Source organism: Triturus cristatus, chromosome 5_2 (genome assembly GCF_964204655.1).
Source record: "Triturus cristatus chromosome 5_2, aTriCri1.1, whole genome shotgun sequence".
Lineage (NCBI taxonomy): Eukaryota > Metazoa > Chordata > Amphibia > Caudata > Salamandridae > Triturus > Triturus cristatus.
Window position 1 is genome coordinate 115,509,719 of NC_140588.1, and position 25,798 is coordinate 115,535,516.

The 25,798-nt window shown below is 43.2% G+C and overlaps 1 pseudogene; it reads left to right on the forward strand.

Annotated features, from left to right (window-relative positions):
• The first annotated feature begins 762 nt into the window (after positions 1-762).
• LOC146822707 (14 kDa phosphohistidine phosphatase pseudogene) lies at positions 763-24,909 on the forward strand (annotated as a pseudogene).
• The last annotated feature ends 889 nt before the right edge of the window (positions 24,910-25,798 follow it).

The following is a 25,798-nucleotide window of genomic DNA, read 5'->3' on the forward strand; positions in this document are numbered from 1 at the left end:
GAAATTGCCTGCTTTTGCTATGGCTCTATAAATCTTTAACTGTAATGTCATGGATTTGCTGACCTGAATAAACAAAATTAAAAAAAAAAAGGTATGTGATTTAGAAAAAGTAGTTGCTAAATCATGCATAGTCATAAACTCTATAAAAGGGTCTAAAGGTTTTTGTAGTGCAACACCTGTCCTGGCAAACAACAGCGCATCATCTGCATACAGAAGTGTTTTTATGAGTTTGGCACCAGCTCTCGGGATGTCTCTACTGGTAGCCAAGAGAATGTCCCCTAACTTGTTAATGTAGAGTGTAAACAGCAGGGGAGCCAGGATAAAAGCCTGCCTGACCCCTCTCATGACAGCCTATGAGGCTGTCACACAATCATCCTCATTATATCTCACTGCTGCCCTGGTGTTATTTAGTGCAGAGAGTTGAAAGGCCACAGGACCGCCTCAAGACCCATCTCCGAGAAAACTGACCATAGCTTGGATCTGTTGACGCAGTCGAAAGCCAACGTTAGATCCATAAAGGCCATGTGCAAAGATCTCTTTTTTGCTATTGTATACTTCCCCACCAAAAAATGTAGGTTAATACAGTGATCTAATGTCCCTTTGCCCTTTCTAAAGCCATACTGTAAGTCTAAGACAATATTAAATGTGTCTAACCAAGTGGTTATTATATCCAGAACCACTTTCCCCACAATTTTAACAGCTGAGTCTAAAAGGGAAATTGGTCAATAACATGCTGGATCATCTCTCGAGCCCTATTTAAAAATGAGCATAATAGTGACCATTGACCAGCAAGATGGAAGATCACAGGAACAGGCTGCATTAAACACTTGTGTCAGAATCCTGGTTCAGGTTAGGGGATCTGCTTTATACATTTCCACCGGAACCCCATCCTGGCCCAGCGGTTTCCCTCCAGCTGTAGTCAAGATAGCTTTTTGTACCTCTTCAGTATTAAAATGCAATGGGGCACTACCTATACCAGAGTTCCACTGTAAGTCAGACCCCTCTACATCATCTCCACTGTACATCTCTTCAAAGTGAAGAACCCATCTTTCGGCAGCTACCGCACAATCTCTTTTAGCGTTTGCTGTGCCTGAAAAGAAGGGACTATGAACCACGTCCCAGAACTTGCACTATCTGCCAGCACACTTGTTTCTTCAAGTGCCTCCCAAGCATGAGCCCTAATGATGTTTTTCCTATTTTGGATTGCGGACTTGTAGGCTTTCCTAGCCGATCTAACCAATGCCTCGGGCATTGCTTAAGGGCACAGATTATATTACTACGGGCCCTAGAGCAGATGCCATCAAACCACCTTAACTCCTTATGGCCTTTGGGCTTGGTTTTAATCATAAAGCCATTGGATATACACTTTGGTATTTTATTAAACGCATCTAAAACCACTCTGTCCTGTGATCTCATGTCCATGCAAAGAGGAATCTCATTGGCACACTCTTCATATAGTATCTTGAACCACATTTGTCCCATTAACCTGTGGGCTTGACCTTTAGTGCTAAGGTCAGAGTTTGGAATGCTCCTTCTCTCACCTCTATGGGCTTCGATACAGTATGAGCATTCCAAGAAACCATCAGCTTGTGAACTGCGAGGGCTAGGGGAGCAGAGGCCATTAGAAAGTCAACAGTATTAGGGTAACCCCTCCCTGTAAAAGTGAGAACTGGTACATCCGTGCCCAGGCTATTTGCAGCCAGGAATTCCTCCTTTAAATTGCCTGATTCTGTATGTTCGAAGAAGGCCCCTGGAGGTAAAACGCTCATGTTGCTCCTCCCCGAAATACAGCACAAATGACGGAGATGCGTATTAAAATCACCTAAAATGATGGTCTCACAATATAAATCTTGCCTCTTTTCTTTAATTTTTTAACAAAAAGAAAGTGCCATAGAGACTGGAAGGCTACTGTAAAAACCAGCAGAGGAGGAGGTCAGGACCCCGGTCACGCTTGATAGTGCACTGCAGGTTCCCACAGTGCAGGGAGTTTCACTACTGAGCACCACTGACTCCAGTCGCGACTCAGAGTCCAAGGCTTCTTTACACCAGGAGGCACCAGCAGAGGTTTTTTTCTTTTTGGATTGAGGATAGGGACCCCCTTTGAACCACTGGTTGCAATATATTATGCCTAAGGTGTCCATACGGAAAAAGAAACATTGGCAGCTCTCGGGGTAAGTCCAGCACCGACAGGATACTTAAAACTTGATAAAGTTAATTCAAAGGGGTTAAAAGAAAGCTATTAACACAAAGGTTCATACAGGGGGTAATCCCACTATGATTACTTATTTTTGGTAAGAGCAGTGAGTGTCGACTACAAGGAAATTGATTTAGCTGAAAGAGGTCTGTCACTGGGGGAGTGGGAGCGACCTCCCTGTCCGACCATGGTAGATGAGACAGGGAAGATAGAAGGAATGAACCACAAGAGAAGGATGGGCTAAGCTTCGAGACCCCAGTTCAGAGAAACCCCCAAGTTGGAATAGGTGCCCCTAAGCCTAGTGAGATTTTTCATTTCACCAGTAAACCCATCAGCTACCAAGTGTAATCAGAAATCCAGGTGACTAACAGGCCCAGTATCTCCATCCTTCACCCCAAAGTCAGGCTTAGGTGTCACACACTATATCGGAGATGTACAAGACTCTCTGTGGGACGAAATGTCGCGCAAATTCATCTAAATTTTAAAAGATTGATTCAAGCCTTTAAGAGGAAGACTAGATAATCTGGATTCAGTAGTTGGGAAACTATTATCAGTGTGTCTGGAGCAGCAAAAAGCCCTCCAAATGAGCTATTTGGCTGTGTTTAAGAATGATAACACAGTTGATATGCCAGCTCAAAGTTGAACCTCCCCTTTAGAGAGTGGCCTAATTCAAGCACCAACAAAGGCTAATGTTTATCAGAGGTCCGTATTGCACTTGCTTTCTAATAAATCCTTAGTCATTTTAGCTCAAGTATCTAGTGCCCCAAGTTCTGCTGCCCCCATTCGAGTATTGGCTAATACACCTGGGGTTCCACAATACGCGTTAAGGCATTCTCAGTTGCCAGTGATTAATCTGCCACCTGCAGGCTATCCATATGTTGTTGTTTTAGTATGTGTACCCCATGTGTCAAATCCTTTTCAAGAGTCCCGCACTGAGCCCCATAATAAGGTGTGTCATTGGTTGGTTAAAAGATCAAATTTAATTGTAAAGGACTACAAAAATATTTTAATGATATGCCAAATGACTTGGGTTGGTCCTTCTGATAAGAGTATTCAAGGGGAATGTGCCATTGTGAACTTTAGACACTCAATGATTGCGGGGAGAATTCTGTCTTGGCATTTCAGCCCTTGGGTGTAAACAGTGACATTCGCATTCTCCCTCTTAGGTTTTGTTTATAGGCCGCCCCATTTTGAGTTACACTCAGAGCTGTGTCAGGGCTCATCATCATCATACATAATTACTGACAGATTTAATATTGGGTGCACTAATCGATTTGCACCATTAGTGAATTTGGATGACCAGGATTGATGTTTGTGGGCCCCCAGATTAGGACCTCTTCGGTTAATGCTAGTAAATTGTCTCTGGGTTTTAATGGAATAGTTTATCTGCTCTACAAAAGAGAAATTATGAAATATTTCCTGTCCCAGATACTTCGGTTAATGTAACCAATACTCAGATAAGGACCCCATGTGTCAACACCCTTAAACAGTCCTTTGGATTGAATGGAATAGTTTCTCTGCAAAATAACAATGATGAAATCGTTCCTGTGCCAGATATCATGGCCAATGTAGCCAATACTCAGTTTAGGACCCCTGTAAACTGTCTATTATGGAATGGCAGATATTATGGCCACTTTAATCAATATTAGCCCAACAAATAATTCATTGATTTTAGTAGGGGATTGACAGGGAGAAAAACTAGGCGTGTGCAACTGTTTTGCTCTAATTAGCTGGAATGTGGCTGATCTTAAAAATAAGAATATTAACCCCGATTTGCTTGCCTTCATAAATTGTTATGATTTTATCATTTTTCAGGAGACTTGGGCTTTAAAACCTATAAAATGCAATTTTTTCACATGTTGTTCTTGCCCAGTCGTTGCCTCCCCTTATGGAAGAGCTAAAAGAGGCCTCGCCATCTGGGTTAAGCTTAATTTCCGACCTAAAGTGTCTCTAATGAACAGGGATAGTCCTGCATTCCAGCTTTTGTTCATGAAAGATATCAGGAGTTTTTTTGTTTCTATTTGTTTAATTTTGATAATAATGATTTTAAAATGTCTTATGTTAGCCTATTTCATGAGCTATTTGATTTTATTGCAGCCTTAAAATGTCAGGGAACCGAAAATGTTTCTCTGCCAAGGATTGTAATTTGTGTGGATTTTAACGCAAAAATAGGGAGTGAATCTGATGATATGGGCACACACAGAAAGGGTGCAGATACTGCGATGTGGGATGTTAGGGGGTTGAAATTGAGGGATTTATTTGCTTGTTTTGACCTTGAAGATGTGATTAGCAAATTTAAGGGGCGCAATCAAGTCAAACTGACATCCAGAGAGAAGGGGCAAGTGTCTACCATTGGTTATGTATTCACATCAAAATTCTTTCTGCAGTGGTGTCAGCGGATCACTATAATAGAAATCCAGTGGAGCAATCACAATGCCCTTTTTGTTGAAGGAGTCCTACCATGAGATAGAGATAAAAGCCCGTTATGGTGTGATGGTATTAGCAAACATTCTAAAGATGGCTTCAAGTTAGTTTGGCGCCTGAAACTTCCCGGGGCTATTTTAAGGGATCTATTAAAGAAGAATTTCCCACTCTTTTTGGGATGCCTGGCTGATGGATCTAGGGATAAACTATCTTATTGTTATCAGCAACTATTATCATTAAGAATTCTCTGTTAGAACCCCCTATATCTGTGTCTGAACACCCATAATGGGTTGACAGGAATTGTTCTACCGCCAATCACCATTTGTGAAAGATATTAGCCAGATCTCCTAGGAATGCTATTGCGAACTGTGGTAAATAAAATAAATATTACCGGACTGAATTTCATGCGGAATCTTAAAATAAAGAAAAATAGCTCAAAATAACAAGAGGCAGAATCCGTGGTATAAGAGGTTTTCTAATGGGCTTTATTCCATTCAAAATGGCCGACTCGAGTGGCGGCCTTCAGGTTCCGTCACCACGAGGGTTCAGGAAGTGAAGTACAATAATTTATTAACAGACATGTATTTTTATAATAAGTTCATTACAATGAAACGAATGTAGAAGGCGTAACATTTGATAAGAAAAGTGACAAAACAGTGACATAATCGAAACTAGGCGTAATAAGGAATAAAAGAAACATGATTGGTTTGCATTATCAGACATAGGTGGATCTATAAGATAATACTTGGCATAGATGCGCGCGCAGCAGTATGACGTGTGATTGACGTGCAACTAGGGGGTGAAGGGGACTTGACATTTAACTCTACATGTGGAGACGAGAAGTCTGGGGGTCAAGTCAACCTAATCCCAAATCATATCTAACATCCTATGTTTAAAGAACTATGTTATCCACAAGGAAGAGACTCTCGGACAGAATCTATTCTATACTGACTGTGTACGTGTACAAGCGTCTAAGTGTCTATATGAGATGCGAGGGATAGAAAACTTTCCATGGCAACAGGGCTATGAATCACTTGCAGGAGGACGGAAAGGCTGAGTCCCTTGCTTGTGAGCTAAAGGAAATGTTTACCTAAATCACTGGACAGGAATGCATCGGCTGGAGAGCAAAATAGATAATTCGAAGGTGAAATACAGCTTCTTGGCAGACAGGCGAAAACTGGCCGAGGCAGGCACTGTTAGCTGCACAGGGAGTAGGACAAAGTTCATGGATACAGATGCGAGCTCAAGCTGAAGCTGTCAGAGACAGAGAGCAGGGAAAGGCTTTGAGGACAGAATCGGGCCTACTCGCCTGAACTGTAAAAATGGAGTAACTTAGCCATATAAAGTCGGTGGCCTTTCATACTTAGGAATCGAATATCCAGCCCATTCATGGCGGATCTGACAGAGAACATGTTGACGGTAGACACACATATGTTTGCGTCTTAGAAACTGGAACTGGAGGGAACATACATGTACTTGTAACATGTATATAGAACCGTTGGGGTCCAAGATAGGGGACATAACTGATCAGGAAAATCCACATTTCCACATTCCCTCCTTGTCCCCTTCTTGCCCTTCACGAGACATCAATCTTCATTATTCCATCGATTTGCTCATGGAGCATCATTTCTTCTTCCTTCTTCTTCCGGCATTTTGAACGAAAACCTTGATGTGGAATACACGATGTGGCACACAGACCACAAATCGCTGGTCCACATTGTAGGCATAAACAACAACTGAAGAGCATAAGAAGGCCAATACCTAGGAAGGATAGAACTCTCCATCCCCAGGCTGATATCACACTCCAAAACCACCCGGACCACGTCCAAGTGCCTGGATCCTCGTGTATCTGGCTTACAATCTTATGAAGGCGTGTTATGGCTTTATATACAGATGGCGAATTTTCTGGTATGAATATACAGCAGCTGGATCCGATGACCCTGCAAGCTCCGCCCCTATCGGCCAGGATGACGTCAAGGACAAGACGATTCTGGAGAACAACAATTCTCATCACTGATTGTTCCTCTGTCAGATTGCCTAGGGCGGCTATAGTCTCGTTTACTACAGCTTCAAGAGTCTTGGTTAGTCTACGTATCAGCTTACTATTTGATATTGTACCTATATAGGGAAAGATACCTTTATTGAAATCTACATACTTGTCCCATGCCGTCTCAGTATAATCGACAACTGGGAGATCTCTCCGCTCTCTATTGTGTACTAAATGAACATTTCGATAATAATCAGGGGGAGCTAGAAAAACAGGTGGCAAAAGGAATGCTATGTAACAGGTACCATCCCAATCTAGAGGCAGACGCATATATGCCGTCTGACCACATATGAAGTAAGAATGGCGAGAAGCTCTAAATGAAGATTTGCCTTGATCACTATATTCTACTGTAGTAACGCATTGGCTATGGCCCATATGTATGGAACCAACTTTTCTTACACATAATTCACCCTTTACTGGAAATACTGACATAGTGGGCAGAATTAGTTCAACTTCGGATTTGACATTCAGAATCATAAGATTAGGCGTAAAATTACCTAATTTATACACTTCATTTTCTAAATCAGTTCCTGTTCTACTGGGGTGACCCTCCTTATTAGGGTGACAGACTTTGAATAAAACTAGATTCAGATTTCCCCATATCCAATGTTGTTGATAAACTGCTGTGTCTGGGTCTATGGAATTTAATAAACTAAACCATGCTCCACAGGAGCCATTGTGTGTGAACGGATGTGGAAAGAATGGCAGAACTCCTTTGTTATTCTGATAGGGAGGAAGTCGGCCACACACCCAACAATTGGTCGCATTACTAGTCTGATGGGAATGATGTAACATACTAATGAATGTGTTATTGCGCAGCGCAAGTCTATAAGATAATTCATGTGGCGGTAGGTCACTAAAAGAATGTTCATCAGTTATATTGAAAACACGTTTAGAAACAGGATAATACATATGCAACAATATACTTGCAGTAACTATTAAAAAACTCAAGGAAGACAAAATTAATAAAGTCACAATACAGTGGTTACGCAGTAATTTACAATAAGCATGTCGTTTCATTATGATTCTGGACTCTACATGATTCAGACCTAAGGGGTACATGTCGGGACAGATTCAACCGCTTCACCTTGGAGAGGACTTAAACAATCAAATCGTCCGACAGTTTAGATCTGGACCTGAGTTTCTGTTTATAGCACTGAGAGTCATTCTGTTCAACAAAAGGAAGTTTTGAATCAGTCTGTGAGGGAGTGCAGGGCACAGTGTCTATATCTGAAGGTAGTCCATGAAATTTTTTGACATGACTTGAATGAATCCACCCTTTGCGTCCCTCGATCTTCACGGCTGTTCTTGTGGTCAACAGGACCAACTTGGGTGCTTTCCACCTGGGCTCCAATTGACCTTTCCTGTCGAAATTTCTCACAAAGACAAGATTACCCGGAACAACGTCATGGGGTTTCGCCTCAGTGTTGTCGGGAAAGGCTGCAGCTACCTGTGAACGAGAAGATTGTAGTGCAGACATCAAGGAAGCCAAGTAATCTGTCAGCATGTTACAGTCAATGTCAGTTATTTTGCGTGGTATAGGCGTCCCCCACATATTCGGTGGTCTACCGAAGATCACCTCATACGGGGATAGCCCTGTTCTAGAGTGTGCTACCATTCTCATGTAAAAGAGTGCAACTGGTAATGCTACTATCCAGTCGACACCTTTCTCTCTACATATTTTGGACAGTCTGATTTTCAGTGTCTGGTTATGTCTTTCTACGAGACCTGCTGCCTCGGGGTGTCGGACACAGTGGAATTTCCACTGATATCCCAACAAGAGTGAGACATGTTTCATTAATTCGGATGAGAAAGGCTGGCCGTTATCTGAATATACAACACGTGGTAAACCGTACCGTGGGAAGAATTCACGAACTAACTGTTTGGCAGTAGTCGGGGCAGTGTAATCTGATACGGGATACGCCTCTGTCCAACGGGAGAGAGCGCAGACAACTACGAGAACATATTTGAATCCTCGACAACGTTCCATCTGAATATAATCCATCTGGAGGACTTCAAAAGGATGGTCAGGAGGCTGAAATCCACCCTGCTCTACGGGAACACTCTTTCCTGGATTAAACTGACAACATATCATACAGGTACGAACTTTTTGTTTAGCTGCTGCTCGTAAATGTTTGTTGAACCAAATGTGCTGAATGCTGTCTAGCATAGCCTTCTCTCCTAAATGTGCTGGACTGTGAACTGTAGCTATAATGGCTTGAACCATGGAATCAGGGAGAAACCATACAGATTTCTCCTTCGTCATCCATCCTTGATCTGTCTGGATCCCTCCTAGTTCCGTCCACTTCTTTATTTCTTCTGCTGTGGCATGTGTCTGTATGTCAATTACGTCAAGTGCGGGATCCTTAATTGTCATACACTGTGTTGGTGTCTGAACTATTGGCTTTGTCATGTCTAATGTGCGATTCTGAGCAGTCTGTTTAGCTGTTCTGTCAGCTAAATCATTTCCTTGAGAAATGGTATCAGTAACCTTCGTGTGTGCTTTACATTTCATAATCGATATAGCAGTGGGTAAATGTATTGCGTCTAACAAGGCATGAATGAGGGGTCCGTGCTGAATGTGGGCACCATGGGAAGTTAAATAACCTCTCTCTCGCCACAGTACGCCGAAGTCGTGTACAACTCCGAATGCATAACGTGAGTCAGTGTATACATTAACTTTCTTATTTGTGGCTTGAATACAGGCTTGCGTTAGAGCAATAAGTTCTGCTGCTTGGGCTGACAGAATATTTATACAATGTGTCTCAATAATTTCAGTGTCTGTTGTGACTGCATACGCGGCCACTAAATCTCCTGTACTTGTTCTCATGCATGATCCGTCTACATACAACGTCAGGTCTGGATCTAACAATGGAACGTCTGTCAAGTCTTGTCTAGGTTTCGTCTTTATTTCAATGATTTCAACACAATCATGAGCTAGTGGGTCTGTTCCAATTACAGGTAACAGTGTAGCAGGATTCAATGTATTACACCGTCGGATCTCTATGTGTGGTTGAAACAATGTCAGTTCATAACCGGTAAGCCTTGCTATGGTCAAGTGTTGTGTTTGTGTTCGGTTCACAAGAATCTCTACTGCATGTGGTACTTGTACTGTCAATGGGTGTCCTAACACTATGGCATCGCTTTGTCTGATTGCTAAAGCTGTCGCTGCCACTGACTTCAGGCATGCAGGCAAAGCCTGAGCTACGGGATCTAATGTACTGGAAAAATAGGCACATGGCTTGCGTGATCCTGCTTGATCCTGAGTGAGTACTGACAAGGCAGTACCTTCGCGTTCTGTAACAAAGAGTGTAAAATGTTTGCTATAGCATGGTGTTGCTAAAACAGGTGCTTGACATAAAGCTTCCTTTAGGCTTTCAAAAGCTTGTGTATGTTCCTGAGTCCAAGGGAGAACAGTCGATGTGGCTGCCTCCTGTGTGGTTAACTAAATGAGTGGTTTTGCTAGAAATGCGTACTGAGGGATCCACTGCCTACAATATGAAGTGAGGCCTATGAAAGCCCGCACCTCCTTCTGTGTCTGGGGTATTGACATGTTAGCAATTAACTGGATGCGATCTGGTGTAAGCTGCCTTCCCTCCTTGGACAGCGAGTGACCAAGATAAATAACTCGCTGAACACAGAATTGCAGCTTAGAAGGGGACACCTTGTGCCCCTTGTCGGCTAGGAAATGTAAAACTGTCAGAGAAGCTTTTTCACATTCTGGCTCGCTTCTCGCGGTGATCAGCAGATCATCGACATATTGAAGCAGTGCAGTATTGACTGGCATGTGGATACTGTCAAGTTCTCGTTTCAGTGCTTGGCTGTAGATGCTGGGGCTTTCTGTAAATCCTTGAGGAGCGCGTGAGAATTTAAAGCTGCGCCCATTTAAACTGAATCCGAACAAGTATTGGCTTTCCGGATCTATTGGGACGCTGAAAAAGGCATTCTTGAGATCAATTACAGTAAAAAATGTTGCTTCGGAATCAATTGCTGTCAACAATGATGATATATCAGGGACCACAGGGAATTGTGGTACAATACACTTGTTTAGTTCACGCAAATCAATAACCAATCGGTACACTGGTGGGGCAGTAGGATCAGTTCGTTTAAGAATCGGAATTATCGGTGAATTACATACATTGGAGTCTGTTTCTACAACTACTCCTTGGGCAATTAGCTCATCAATGATTTTCAGCAAAGCCACTACAGCATCATGCGGTAACTTGTATTGTCGCATTCGTGGTAGTACCACTCCTGCTTTCAGTGTGACTCGATAGGGTGTAATGTTCATGCAGCCAACATCCGTAGGGCCTTGTGCCCATAGATGTACTGGTAAAGTCTGTAGTCGGGGATCCATGTCTCTAGACACATAGTGACCTTTAAAATCACGCAAAAACAACCTTACTCCTTCCGGAGAACAACATATTATGGCTCCTAGTGCTTTCAGAGTTTTAATTCCTAACAAATTTTCTGGGCATGATTTAGTAAGCAATAAATCTGTAGTTCGTGTCAAAGGTCCTATCGTAAGTGGTAGAGGCTGTGATACTTCATTAACAATAGGTTTTCCCGAAAAACCAAGGGAAACATTTTGAGAGCCTGAGAGGGGTGCCCCTGGAACTTCACTACGTTTTATGGTTGTTCGACTTGCCCCTGTATCGAGTAAGAATTTTCTATCTTGACCTAATAATTCACTATGTACATAAGGTCCTTCTTGATCTACCGGAATCTCGATAAGCGGTAAGTCAACTTCCCTCTCTAGGCTGTTCATGCGTAACGCTGATACTCAGGGTATTCATACTGTGCAGTCTGATACATTTGTTGTGTTGTGGTTTGTGTGGCAGTAGCAGGCAACGGTGGTGCAGCTGGCACAAACTGTATGGGTTGCTGTGAGGCTGGCATAGACTGTTGCTGAACTGGCACGGACTGTCCATGCTGCATAGCTCCTTGTTCATTCTGATCTTGCCTAACTAATCGTGGTCTCTCTTTTGTAATACCTGTAGCTATATTACGTTTCAGGACTTGACAATCATGTACATAATGGCCTAGTTGTTTACAGTAATTGCAGGTTCCTTTTACAGGAACTGCAGAATCACCAGAATGTGTCACACCCTTTTTGTGACCATCTGCTGGTACTGTCTGAGAAACTAGCATTTTCATTTTTGTATCCTTCATGCGTCTATGCTCGTGTTCTTGTTCATCCCTAATTCTATTGTGATGATACTGTAACATTTGTAGCATTTGCGACGGAGTGTTACTTTGCCAGGTACTCTCGAATTTCAATATTCTATTCTTCACTGGGGGCAATGCATTTTCCACTAATTTTGTCACAAATAAATGTGGATATGAGTCACTACTTGCTTTTATACCACTATTTATACCAAAACATTTTTCAAATCGAGCATAATAATCGCTTGTGTCTTCATCTTGCTTTTGTTTACAGGCTGTGATTGCACCCCAATCTTCCTTTTTTGTAGTTAATAAACGTGGCAGTACCTGTACTAGTAAACCTGGTAACAGTTTAACTTTATCCCCGAGCCCTGAACCTGCAGTTCGGCCCCTTTCTTCCTCTGCTAATGCTGTCCAGTCTATCTTTTGGTCTCCCACTTCCCACTCTTTTTCTTTCAGTTTTTCATAAATGCCAGCAGGCAAAAGCACCTTTAATATCGTCATAATATCAGGAAAGGTGTACTCTCCCATCAGTAACATGTCTTTAATTTCTCGGTGGAAACCCGCTGGGTCTTTATCATGGCTAGGTACTACTTTCTTCATTTCTAATAATTCCATTTTTGATATGGGTGTGTAAACAAATACTCGGTGAAACTCATTGTCTTCGCCTTTTATTGGGTGCACTTCCCGTAAAGGATTTTGTCTATCCATATAGTACGGCGTTCTTTCTCTGTGGGGCAGCGAGAGAGAATCCGGACTTACAAAAAGGACATACTGTTTACGTGACACTAATATCTCTTTAATTAACTTGTTACTAGAACCTCTCCATCTGTTCGTGAGTAGTTCCGTTAATATATCAGGTAAAGGACCAGGGTCAGCATGTTGGCTCTTATATAATATGAGGAGTTGCTGAATCATATAGATTCCAGCTAAACGTTGTTCATCTGTACTGAGGTTGAGAAACGTGTGTGCTACGGTCTCATCACCGTATTTTTCAGGACTGTCAATCCAGTGAACGGCTGATCTGGCTAATTCTTGCTCATCTATGGAATCGAGGAGGTGATAACCCCTTCGTTCTCGTAGTATTTTATCTGCGGCTTGAAACAAATGTTCAGGAGATTTCAGTTTTATTACAGGCGTCGGATACGTTCTGCTATTATTTGGACATACAGAGTGTATTGGATCAGAAAAACATCTAGTATTTTCACAAGATCTTCCTCTGCCTACATAGGCTACGGTCTCTGACTGTCTTGCAGAGTTCCCTGATTCGGACACTTCATCTTGCTCAAACTCGTCTGTTCCCAATCTTTCTTCATGAATACGCTCTATTTCTTTACGGATTTTTCGGCACATGGCTATTATACAATTTTGTTTATCGTGTCTCCCTTCTGATATATTCTGACTCCATCTTGTAAGAGTAAGCATTACATTCGGGTCTACCCCCGGACGATCTTGATTTCTGATCACACAGTTTATGAGGAAACGTAACAGTTCCCCCTGTATCTCTACTTTCTGGAATTCCATAGCTCTGTTAATACATCCTGGATCTCGTCCTGTTTGAACAAAATGATATATGTTATCTAGATGCGTAGTCATTCCTGGTAACCTTGCTAAATACTCTGCGGCTCGCCTGATACGTAATGATGCCAGGACCATTTCGTCCTCTTTACCAACCACTGGATCATATCTACAATTTACAAGGAGTTCCTTAAGCGTACGTTCATTTACGAATTTTGGTGTACGTGAATGTGTTGACTCTTGAAAGACAAGTTTATTTATTCTAGGTGGTGTAAAAGTACTGCTAGCACCTCCCGTGGCCCCATCTGGGGCGTCGGGTGTGAAAGGGTTCGTCGAACGTGACACCGCAACTATGGGTGTCGATACCTCTGTAGAGTCGACTGCGGAGACAGATGCGGAAACGGATGTGCTTGCCGACGCTTGTGTCGGAACTTGCTGTTGCACGGGGACAGATACCTGATCCTGACGTTGAACCCCTCTGCCAGATGGTCTATGTGGTGCAGCGTTAGCATACTCGGGAGCTGCGTCATCTAGATATGAGGAAAGAAAAACATCTTCTGCGGTTCTGGGAAGCCCCTTTGGATGTACCTTAATTGGAAATAACGGGGGTGGCAAGTCTTTTGGTATCTCTGGAGCAGCCTTAGGTAATCCTTCGGCTAGTAGGGGATACATACCATTCATAAGAGCATTTCTTTGTCTATTTACTTGTTCTGATTTCACTCGGATACCTTCCTCAATTAATAGATTTTCTTGAACTTTATTTGAACTTTCTTTACTCCTCTCTTCTTGTCTACGTGCTTTTTCTGTTCGTCTATGAGATTCTTTACGCCATAACTCGACAGCGTCTTTCTGTGACTGTCTGACCTTTCTTTTCCATAACTCTTCCTCCACTTTCATGATGCACTCTGCATCCCAGGTTCCCGCTGCGGGCCACCTTTGACTTTCTGGTAATCCCTTGGTATAATCTACCCATAGATCAAGAAACAATATGGCATCTAAGCCATGCTTATGGTACATGAAATGTCCTGGAGTGTCTCTAGGAGGAATAGGAACTGCTTCTTCAAGCACCCCTTTTCTGGTAGTAATCTGTCTTAACTTCGAGAAGAGCGGCATATTGACAACTGACCTGATACTTACTCTTGAACTTACTTAATACGAGAAACACAATAATGAACAGTGAACAATGAACAGTCATTCATACCACAATATGCAAGACATTTTCTGAATACTTTAAACATTAAACATTTAACATTTAATAATGGTCGACAATGATGACAGTCTGCTTAACTAATCACCACGCTGAATTCTTGACAATAACTGAATACTTCGGAATACTTGATATACTGCTAAACAGTACATATACACTGCTAAACAGTGCAGACCGGATTTGTGTACCCAAATCCGTCTTGACCGGCACAACCTATGTGCGCGTCAACACGCCTCCCCGGCGATGGTACTCACCGAGTAGCTCCTTGAAACGGAAGGCCTCAGAGAATGGACAGGACTCGATAACTGCGGACATCGGACCCTCTGGACGTCGGGATTTCGGAAAACCTGGTGGGCCTCTGTATACCTCGGATCTTGCTCTCTCAGCTAGGCTCTGGTCGGGATACTTCGCACTTCTCACCGCCTCGTCTGGGTTGATCGCAGCCTCAGTCGCCCCCGCTTGACCGGAGGGAGCTTACAGGAAATCCTGCTGGTACGCGTTTATGGTCCGTCCAGCTGTGGCAGGAGACCGGGCCTGCAACGCACCGCCGGCGCGTGAGATGAGAAAGTGTCCCTGTTCGGGCGCCATTATGTGGTAAATAAAATAAATATTACCGGACTGAATTTCATGCGGAATCTTAAAATAAAGAAAAATAGCTCAAAATAACAAGAGGCAGAATCCGTGGTATAAGAGGTTTTCTAATGGGCTTTATTCCATTCAAAATGGCCGACTCGAGTGGCGGCCTTCAGGTTCCGTCACCACGAGGGTTCAGGAAGTGAAGTACAATAATTTATTAACAGACATGTATTTTTATAATAAGTTCATTACAATGAAACGAATGTAGAAGGCGTAACATTTGATAAGAAAAGTGACAAAACAGTGACATAATCGAAACTAGGCGTAATAAGGAATAAAAGAAACATGATTGGTTTGCATTATCAGACATAGGTGGATCTATAAGATAATACTTGGCATAGATGCGCGCGCAGCAGTATGACGTGTGATTGACGTGCAACTAGGGGGTGAAGGGGACTTGACATTTAACTCTACATGTGGAGACGAGAAGTCTGGGGGTCAAGTCAACCTAATCCCAAATCATATCTAACATCCTATGTTTAAAGAACTATGTTATCCACAAGGAAGAGACTCTCGGACAGAATCTATTCTATACTGACTGTGTACGTGTACAAGCGTCTAAGTGTCTATATGAGATGCGAGGGATAGAAAACTTTCCATGGCAACAGGGCTATGAATCACTTGCAGGAGGACGGAAAGGCTGAGTCCCTTGCTTGTGAGCTAAAGGAAATGTTTACCTAAATCACTGGACAGGAATGCATCGGCTGGAGAGCAAAATAGATAATTCGAAGGTGAAATACAGCTTCTTGGCAGACAGGCGAAAACTGGCCGAGGCAGGCACTGTTAGCTGCACAGGGAGTAGGACAAAGTTCATGGATACAGATGCGAGCTCAAGCTGAAGCTGTCAGAGACAGAGAGCAGGGAAAGGCTTTGAGGACAGAATCGGGCCTACTCGCCTGAACTGTAAAAATGGAGTAACTTAGCCATATAAAGTCGGTGGCCTTTCATACTTAGGAATCGAATATCCAGCCCATTCATGGCGGATCTGACAGAGAACATGTTGACGGTAGACACACATATGTTTGCGTCTTAGAAACTGGAACTGGAGGGAACATACATGTACTTGTAACATGTATATAGAACCGTTGGGGTCCAAGATAGGGGACATAACTGATCAGGAAAATCCACATTTCCACAGAACCAGGAGTCCAGGCAGTTCTCTAGATTGACTATTAAAGAAAGGAAACTTATACCGTTTCTCAAAGATTGGGAGCTGTTGAAACTCGCTGTGGCCCAAAAGTGCAGCAAGACTTTTTGGGAAACAGTAAACAGGCTTACTTTGCTTATGCGACCTTGAACCCTCTTTTAATTTGTAATATCTCAGGACAAGACTGGGTTGAGCACTTTACTAGTACATATCAATCTGAGAGGGATAGCGAGTGTGAGTATGTATGGAAACTGTTTTTCAATTCTCCTATTCCGTTACAGTTTACTGAGTGGGAATTTGAAGATGTCATATGAGCATCCCAGATCCTTGTGACTGGGAGTGAATGTTTGCATTGTCCTGCATTCTGTCCATCAATTGTTTTGTTTGCATATGTCGCCCTAAGTGGGAAGGGTATAACCAGACGTGGGTCCCATGCTCACTGCACCACTGGATTCAAGCTAGCCTGGCTGATGAAGGGTGATGACCTGAAACCGGTCCCAGGATGCTTGTTTCTGGTCCAGAGAGGACCTGGCTTGGCAAGTCGGGCTGGACTGTTCCCACAAGGAACAGGGTCAAGACAGATTTGCATATGGTTGGGTCCAAACTGGGGTGCTGTGGTGAGCAAAAGAATGATGGATTAAACCCAGATCCTTGTGACTGGGGGTGAATGTTTGCATTGCCAAGCATTCCGTCCATCAATTGTTTTTTTTGCATATGTCACCTTAAGTGGGAAGGGTATGCCCAGACGTGGGTCTCATGCTCACTACACCACTGGATTCAAGCTAGCCTGGCTGATGAAGGGTGATGCCCTGAAACCGGTCCGAGGATGCTTGTTTCCGGTTCAGGGAGGACCTGGCTTGGCAGTTCGGGCTGGACTGTTCCCACAAGGAACAGTGTCAAGACTTAATTGCATGTGGCTGGGTCCAAACTGGGGTGGTGTGGTGAGCAAAAGAATGATGGATTACACCCAGATCCTTGTGACTGGGGGTGAATGTTTGCATTGTCCAGCATTCCGTCCATCAATTGTTTATTTTGCATATGAGCAAGCGCCAGTAGTAAGGCACCGGGCCCCAATGTGATGCGTATGGATCTCTATGAATGTAAACCTGAACTCTCTATGTTGTATGATACCTGAGTCCTGGTCCCTGTCCGCAATTTTGCCTATTTTTTAAAAAGGTGATAGGGAGTCACCTAAATGTTCTAGACCTATTTCTCAGATGGATAGTTCTGTTAAGATATTGCAGATGGTTATTTTCAATCACTTATAGACATGGGTTTTAGATAATAAAATTTGATCTGCATGTCAATATGGTTTTTGTCCTGGGTTAGGTACAGTGAATCAGTACATGCATTTACATCTGATAGTAAGTAAGTATACTGTTGCCAGGGGCTGTCCGCTGTACCTAGCCTTTATGGATCTTTCCACCACTTTTAAAGGCATAAATAGAACTAAATTATCGCTGAAGTTTATTAAATGTGGTAGATATTGCACTGGTGAATTTTTTAAATGGCAACCATGAATATTTGAGTGTGAAGGTCCAGGAGGACCAGTCAGGCGAACTTTCTGATATCTTTCCCCTAGCCAGTGGTGTGTGCCAGGAGTGAGTGTTGGCAAGTCACTTTTAATTTTATATATTAATGATTTGGATGTCTGTTTATTGGATTCAACTTAGGATGTACAAATAATCACTCACTCAGCTGTCCCGGCTTTATTATATGCCAACAAAGCTGTGTTGCTAGCTAGAACTACCAAAGCTCTTTGTAATCTGGTGCAATCCATTGTACTTTTTATGAGAACTCTAGATATGAAAACCAACCTTGAGAAGTCACATAAAATGGCGTGTGGCCCACCTGTTGGGACACATCTGTGAGCAAAGTAAGTTTAGGCACTGCACAGATGGGGTCCACAGGTAAGGATAAGGGTTCTCCATGGGTCAGCGTAGTGGGCCCGGAGAGTTTGGATAGAGGGATCCAACTAGGTTCAGAAAGGCGTAGAACAGGAATAAAACCCTGCTGTTGGGGGCCAGGTTCCATGTTCTATTGCCCCAAGCAGGGAACCCCATTGAGGTATGGAATGGCCTACTCTGGCTTTAGGCTGGAAGAGGGTTGTGTTGGAGATGACCCTTTTTGCAGGGTTATCCCTAAACTTTTTGCTTCTTCCTCCTATTTGTTCCTGACCTGCTGTTGTTGGTTTTAGGACTCTGGCACTTTACCACTGCTGATCCGTGCTAAAATCCATATGATCTCCGTGTAATTTATGTTATGGATTGGTGTTTCCATGATTGGCATATTTGATGTACTTGTTAGTCCATAGTAAAGTGCACTTAGTGTGCCAGGGCCTGTACATCAAATGCTGCTAGTGGGCTTGCAGCACTGATTGTGCCACCCACAAGAGTAGCCCTAAAAAGGTAACTCAGACCTGCCACTGCAGAGTCTGCGTGCAGTTTGTAACTGCCATGTTGACCTGGCAAGTGCACCTTCTTGCCAGCTCTAACCTTACCTTTTGCTACATGTCAGTCACCCCTATGGTAGGCCCAAGGTACTGCTGTGGGCAGGGTGCAGTATATGTGAAAGGTAGGACATGCCCAGGTGTGTGTTGCATGTCCTGATAGTGAATTACTGCCAATTTCGTTTTTCACTATTGCAAGGCTACCTGTTCACATAGGACATAATCATAAGTTTGTTTATAACCGCTTATAAACATAACTGGCCCTTGGAACAAGGTAGAGAAATAAAGTTTAGCATGCCTGGACTCAGAATCTAAAGATGCATCTTTTAGTGGGGGTGATTTTTGCATTCTGTGTTTGAAAATACCACTTTTAGAAAGTAGGTATTTTCTTGCTCAGTCATCCAGTGTGCCTCTGCTAGGATGTGTATTGACTGTCTGGCTTGAGGATGACAGGGGCTGGAGAGAAGCCATGGCTCCAGAGTCTAGATGGGTCAGGGATGGGATGAATAGACCTGAACTGCATTCAGAGTAGTGGGAGGGGTTGTCAATAGCACCTGAATAGGCCCGGCCTGCATTTAGAGTGGTGGTGGGAGATTTCCATTGCACCTGAATAGGCCCTGTCTGCCTTTGACAATGCTGTCTCCGCCTCCTGCTGGGAAGCTACACCAAAGAGGACAGAACTGGTTCTGGCTGGCCACAGACACTCTCTGCTTGAGAGGACAAAGGATTTTGGGCTATAAAAAGTGGACCCCAAACCCCTGAACTTTGGAACTCTTTTGGACCAAGAAGACTGCCAAGAAAAAGAGCTGGAGAAGCTGTGAGGAGGAACGACCACTTTGCTGTGTGTTTTGCTGTGTTGGCCTGCAGTGGCTGCTTCTGTCTTGGGCAGTGAAAGGACTGGACTGAACTTTATACAATCTACTTTTGTGAGTTTCTCCAAGGGCTTGAGATAGAGCTTGCCCCCTGTTTAAGAAGTCCCAGGAAAAGCAAAGACTTCACGCTCTTATGCCCTCAGCACTGGGAACTGTGTGTTTTGTGCTGCAACAGAAGAAAAAGCAACCTGGCGCCAACTACAACGCCGCTGCTGACTCCGTGTCCTAAAGGCTCCGCAGATGGCACTGCAGCAATGCCGCACCAGGACCCTGGTCTCACCAACGAAGCCATCTGATGCCGCCATCTGATGCCGCCACCGAGCCACAGCTCGCACCGCAACCTGAGGGCACCACACGCCGCGATCGGCAAGAACTGTTTGCATTTGTTTGTTCATGATGCCGTGAGAGCCCCGAACAGAGCTATTGACAACAAGGAACTGTTTTTCAAGGTTATTTTGATAACTGAAGATTTCTGAATACGGCATTGTGGATTTTTATAGTTTCTGTAGTATATAAAAGTATTGGATATTTTTCTAAACTGGCGTGGTGTCATTTTGTAGTGCTTACAATGTATTACTGTTGGTTATGTGCAAATGCTTTACACACTGCTCTAAGATAAACCTGACTGCCCGTGCCAAGCTACCAAGGTGGTGAGCAGGAGTTATTTTAGGAGTGTAACTCCCTTATCCTGATTAGGAAGAAGGGTCCCTATTTGGACAATGGTACCTACCTCTGCCAACCAGAGACCCCCAGCTTACACGGTATTACTGTTGGTTCTGTGCACATGCATTACACACTGCCTCTAAGATAAGCCTGACTGCTCGTGCCAAGCTACCAAGGGGGTGAGCAGGGGTTATTTTAGGAGTGTAACTCCCTTATCGTGACTAGGAAGTAGGGTCCCTATTCGGACAAATGTACCTATCTCTGCCAACTAGATAACCCCATTTCTTACAATTATGATGATGACTTGTATTACACTAGCTAGATTTCCCAAGTCTCATGACTTTCCGCTTCATTTTTATAGCTGCAGGTGCATGAGACGTCACATCACGCACAATACTGAGATGGAAAGAAGCCTGAAAAATAGCTGACAGTGACACAGGAGTCCAATGCCAAGCGCTTTTGCTGGTGCTAAGTTTTGAACCATCTAAAAAATTAAGAAATGGCCCTAAAGAAGAAAGGCCCAGATTTACATACATTGTGCACTATGTTTGCATCATAAAAGTGGTGCAAACCAGCGAGCGTTACCTTAAAGTAACGTAAACTGGCGCAAAGCCCTGCTTTACATTACTTAATGTCAAGGGGGCGTTACATGTGTGGTACATGGGTGTTCCCTTGCAACCATCAACTTTTTCCATGCAAAGCCCTATCTAGTCTCTATAAGTAGATAGGGTTTTGTACCAAAAAAAAATGCAACTTTGAATTAGGTGTTAAATAGGAGAAATGCTTTTATTTCTCCGAACGCTTCCCACTGTGCATGTCTGCTGTCCTATATAGCACCCAACCAATATGGGACATGTTTTAAAATGAGTCTATGAATAGCATTTTGTACTTGAAAGATACCATTCCAGTGCAAAACCTATGCTAGACTCACACACAACCCTTGCATTAGGGAGCAAAGCTGTGTGCCTGGCACTCAACAGTCTGATTATGCCCTGGCGCTAGGTAGAGGGGAGGGGGTTGCCATATCTCTGTAGATATGGCACTTTCTTACTATCCTGCATTGCAGCACAGCATTTGTGGGTGCTGCTGAGCGTTGTGGATATGTTTGTTAAATCTGTGCTGAAGTTACAGGCCCTCATACACCCAATGATTCACCAATACACTTTGGTATGTATATTTAACACTCATACATTTGTTAAAAACACTCACAGTCACTGGATGATGTCATCAGTGATGTCATTTGAGATACCATCAATTATGTCATGAGTGATGTCACTGAACATGCCATGGGTGCTGTAATATGTGAGGTCATAAGCAGTGCATTGCAGGGGCGTGAGTTATAGTTAGCTCAGCTAACAACAACTGCTGAATTTCACTAGTTTTGTAAGAGTGAAAACTGAGCCTAACTATAACGTCTGTGTAACCTTTGTTTTTTTCAGTGAATTTCTATGGTTTTTTAAGTAGTAATGGTGTTTGCAGAGTGGTGGAGAAAGGGGATGGGGCCTCTGACCAGCTCTCAGGAATCCCGCTGTGTAGGACTTACAGAAATTTCCAGGATGGCTTCTTGGCCCTCAAGGTCCCTCAGCATCCAAGAGGACTAAGGGGCATATTTACAAGGGGTTTATCTCTGCTTTTTTGGCTTACAAAGCCAAAAAAGCGGAGATTAAGCCAGCGCCCTATTTACAAGAGGGTGCTAACATGCATAATCGCATGTTAGCTCCCTTTTTGCCAATGTCTCACTTTGCATCTCCAATGAGATGCAAAGTGGGCATTACTGGGCATACCCAAGATGGACTACCTTGCAAATATCGCTGATGTTTACATCGCAATATTTACAAGGCAGTTCACATGATTTTAGCACACATTAGATTTTTGCAAAAACGGCCATTTTCGCCAAAACGTCTGCTAAAATCCTGGCTTAGCCATCCTTAGCATAGGGGGTGGATTATGATGATACGACCCTGTGGGTCGTATCAACAAGGTTATTGCCCTTTTGCAGGGAACAACGCTGGAAAACCAGCGATGTTCCCTGCAAAAGGGCGATAACCTCGCTATCTCTGGAATTTGTATCGCCCTTGAGTAACACATTGTTAATAACGCACTACCAGGGCGATAAATACCAGAGATAGCCTGCGATAATATAATTATCGCTAAGCACGGTCAGCGATAATTATCGCTGGCCGTTGTTATTATGCCCCTTAATTTTCCAACCAGTAGTGCACCAGGAGACACTTTGCAGAGTGGTGGAGAAAGGAGAAGCACTCTCTGAACACTTCCCAGCAATCCCTCTGTGTGAGACTTACTGGAGGTAACAGGAAGTTTTGTTGAGAGTCTTCACCTCTCAACCAGCAGCACGCCAGGAGGCGTGGTTGCAGAGTGGTGCAGAAAGGGGACGGGGCTTCTGGCATGGTGTGATAGATTGATTTTTTTATTTATGAAGGAAAGTGGGGCCATGGGGTCCCCTTTCCCTGGTCATTATTTGGCCCTGGGAATCCCATTCCCCCAGGACCTGCCCTTTAGTTTTTCAATTTATAAAATGAGGGAGGGAGGCCGCGTGGCTGATTTTGGCCCCGGTAACCCCTTCCCCCAAAGCCTGGCCACAATACTGGGTGCCCTGATCCCTCCCAGGCATGAGGAAAGCATTTCCAAAATCAGTGGGAAAAGCCTTGGCGAGGTCTTTTAGTAAGCTGTCCATCATCCTTGGTATAGTGCAGGCAGGCTTTGCATACCACTAATGTATATGGGTCGGAGCCAAACAGGTGTCATTTGCACGAAAGTTGACATACTTTTACTTTGTAGAACTTTAAAATATGATCTCTGGTGTCAGCAGCAGATGACAAAAACAAGTTCCTCATCACACACACTTTATGAGATTTTGTGCTTGAGATAAGCAAGGATGGCAATACGTTCACCAAAGATTACAGATAACTTTTTACATTGGAAATGCAGAGAAAACACATTTGCTTTGCTTGAGTTATTCCCACCAATTTAGGATGATTTGCAATTTACAGAAGTGGAGCTTCAACTTTGGCACCAGCTTTGTCTATCTCTGTAAGTGCTTGCAACTGAGGTTGCATATCTGTGAAATGAGCATAATGCAAGAATGAATTCTCTCATAAGTATTTTTTGAAAAATATGGGATCGATCCAGCATGCGCTGTGCCCAACAGGAACATTTTCTACTGCTTAACTGCTAAGTGGTACCTTGTTGGGTCAATGTGTAGTGCATCTGCTACACTCTAGCATCCATCCTTAATCAGAATTTTTTCCCGTTTCGATGATGCAGTGCCGCCGCCAAGAAAGTACTGCCTCATTGCGAATTGTGGTGACATGTCTTTTTCGTTGCACAGACAGCATGTTTATCAAAAAAAGCAAAATACATATAAATGCGTATTTTAAATAATGTTTGGCAATAGCTCTTTGTTATAGGACAATTTAAAGTTTAGAGTTTCATGTTTTATTTGTTCTTTGCATGTCACCGTCGGAATTCGTGATCACCTCATAATCACGAATATCGCGTGATCGGAAAACAAAACAATGTCATTGTTAAGACAGTGTTCAGCTATCTTTAAAGGAAGTGACTGCCTATTTACCCTTTTTGACTTTTTTGTTCACTGAACCAGTTTTCTCAAGAGGTGCCTGTTACTTCTGTGCAGCACTTTGTTGATATTTTGCAATTTGGTGTTTTTAAAGAGCAAAATGGCAACAGGAGGTACCAACAAACATGATCTACAATAACTGCCAAACTAGGAGGAGGATGACTCTAATAATACAGAGCCTCCATCAAAGAATGCAAGTGATGCATGGGACTTCTTCTCCATGCCACCGGGAGAGTCCAGACAGTTGAAAAACTAGTCAAATGTTACCTCTGCAGGAAGACCCTCTCTAGTGTAGCAAACAGAAATGACTCCTGTGGTACTATCTCGATGTTGTACCATTAGAAGACTTACTATTCAATGCAGTTGAAGCGTGTGCAGAAGCAGGGACAAGGTACAGCTCCTTCAACATCTACATCTGTAACACCTGTTTCAGGACAGAAAGTCCCTGTGGAAGTGGAAGTGGAGATGTGTTGCCCTGACATTGCGCCTGAGTTAAAATCTGTTCTGTTTGCAGTAAAATACCACCCTTCCACCAGGAGAGCAGTTCATTGATGCCATACTTCAAGCTGCAAAGCAACACAAATGCTCTTTGTTCTTACTTTTCCTAGTTTTTGCACTGCTGTTATACTGCTTGTTATGCAATTAAAATTCCTGATGTGGATATAGATCCAGATGTGTTTAAATATGTGTTGATACGCGTGAGCCTGACTGGTGGAGGTCCTGACAAGGTCAAGGACATTGTGCGAGGATATGGCTGGGCCGAGTACCATGCTGATATTTATGACAAGGTGTGCAGCTAGATTGAAAAGCAGGGCTATGACTGCGAATGCCTTGGGGGTAGCCGCATAAGCCACCAAAGCTAGGAAAAGAAGATCATGTTTATGGTTACTCTATGGGCTTTGGGAAATCTAACCACTCTGTCTCCACCAAGAAGATAACATTGAAATATCTAGGTTACACTGTCACCTGTGAAGATGAAAGGTTCTGATGGGGTCCAATAGAACTGTACCTTAAGATTTATCAAGCAGTTTTTTCTTGCCTGTAATCACTTAATAGGTTACTGAGATGGGTGGCAGATACTGGGCTTTAATGCTACACTTGTCAGGGCCCAATCATAGTGCTGGCAAGTGCCTCACAAATGGCTACACCCAAAAGCCATTGTAGACTACAAGTTTAGGTAATAGGTGGAGGACTGTGCCTTCTTGATTGCTTTTTTATTGGAGGAATAATTCCCAAAGTTCATTGGCAGGTTTCAAATACGATGTATTTATACTTATTTTTATGCATAGAAGAAAAGACAGCCAACACTTGTTTCGCCCGTATGGCCCATCGGCCAAGGGCTTTTTCAAGGCTGTTTGAGAGTAATGATAACATAGAATCACAATTTAGGAACAAATTAGGGTGTGGGAATAATAAAAAATGTGAAGGGATAGAAAGAGTGGGGGAACAGTCACTTAATACTCAAAATACAAATCCTGCAGCAAGGAAGAACTTTGTGACTGTGGTTTATTTAAAATATTCTGTGTTAAATATCGCAAATCAGGACCTGCAATGGAGATTTTACGACTAGCTTTTCTGCTTTACCTCTTGATCTCATACTCGCTTTACATGTTCCAGTGTTTCAGCATATCTTTTAGGGTTTGTCATAAGGACAGTCCCTAGATGATTCTGAAAAGCAAACAAGGCAACAAGACAAAGATGAACAATTTATTTATCCGGCGGTTTGTGGTGGATGGGAATGCTGAAGAAGGGCATTCAACAGAAGTTATTCTGACTGTTAATCCTGGTACTGTTATGAGGCATCACAATGAGGTCTTCAAAGCAACATTTGAGTAACTCTTATGTGAGAGAGTACAAGTTTACTGCAAATTGTCTCC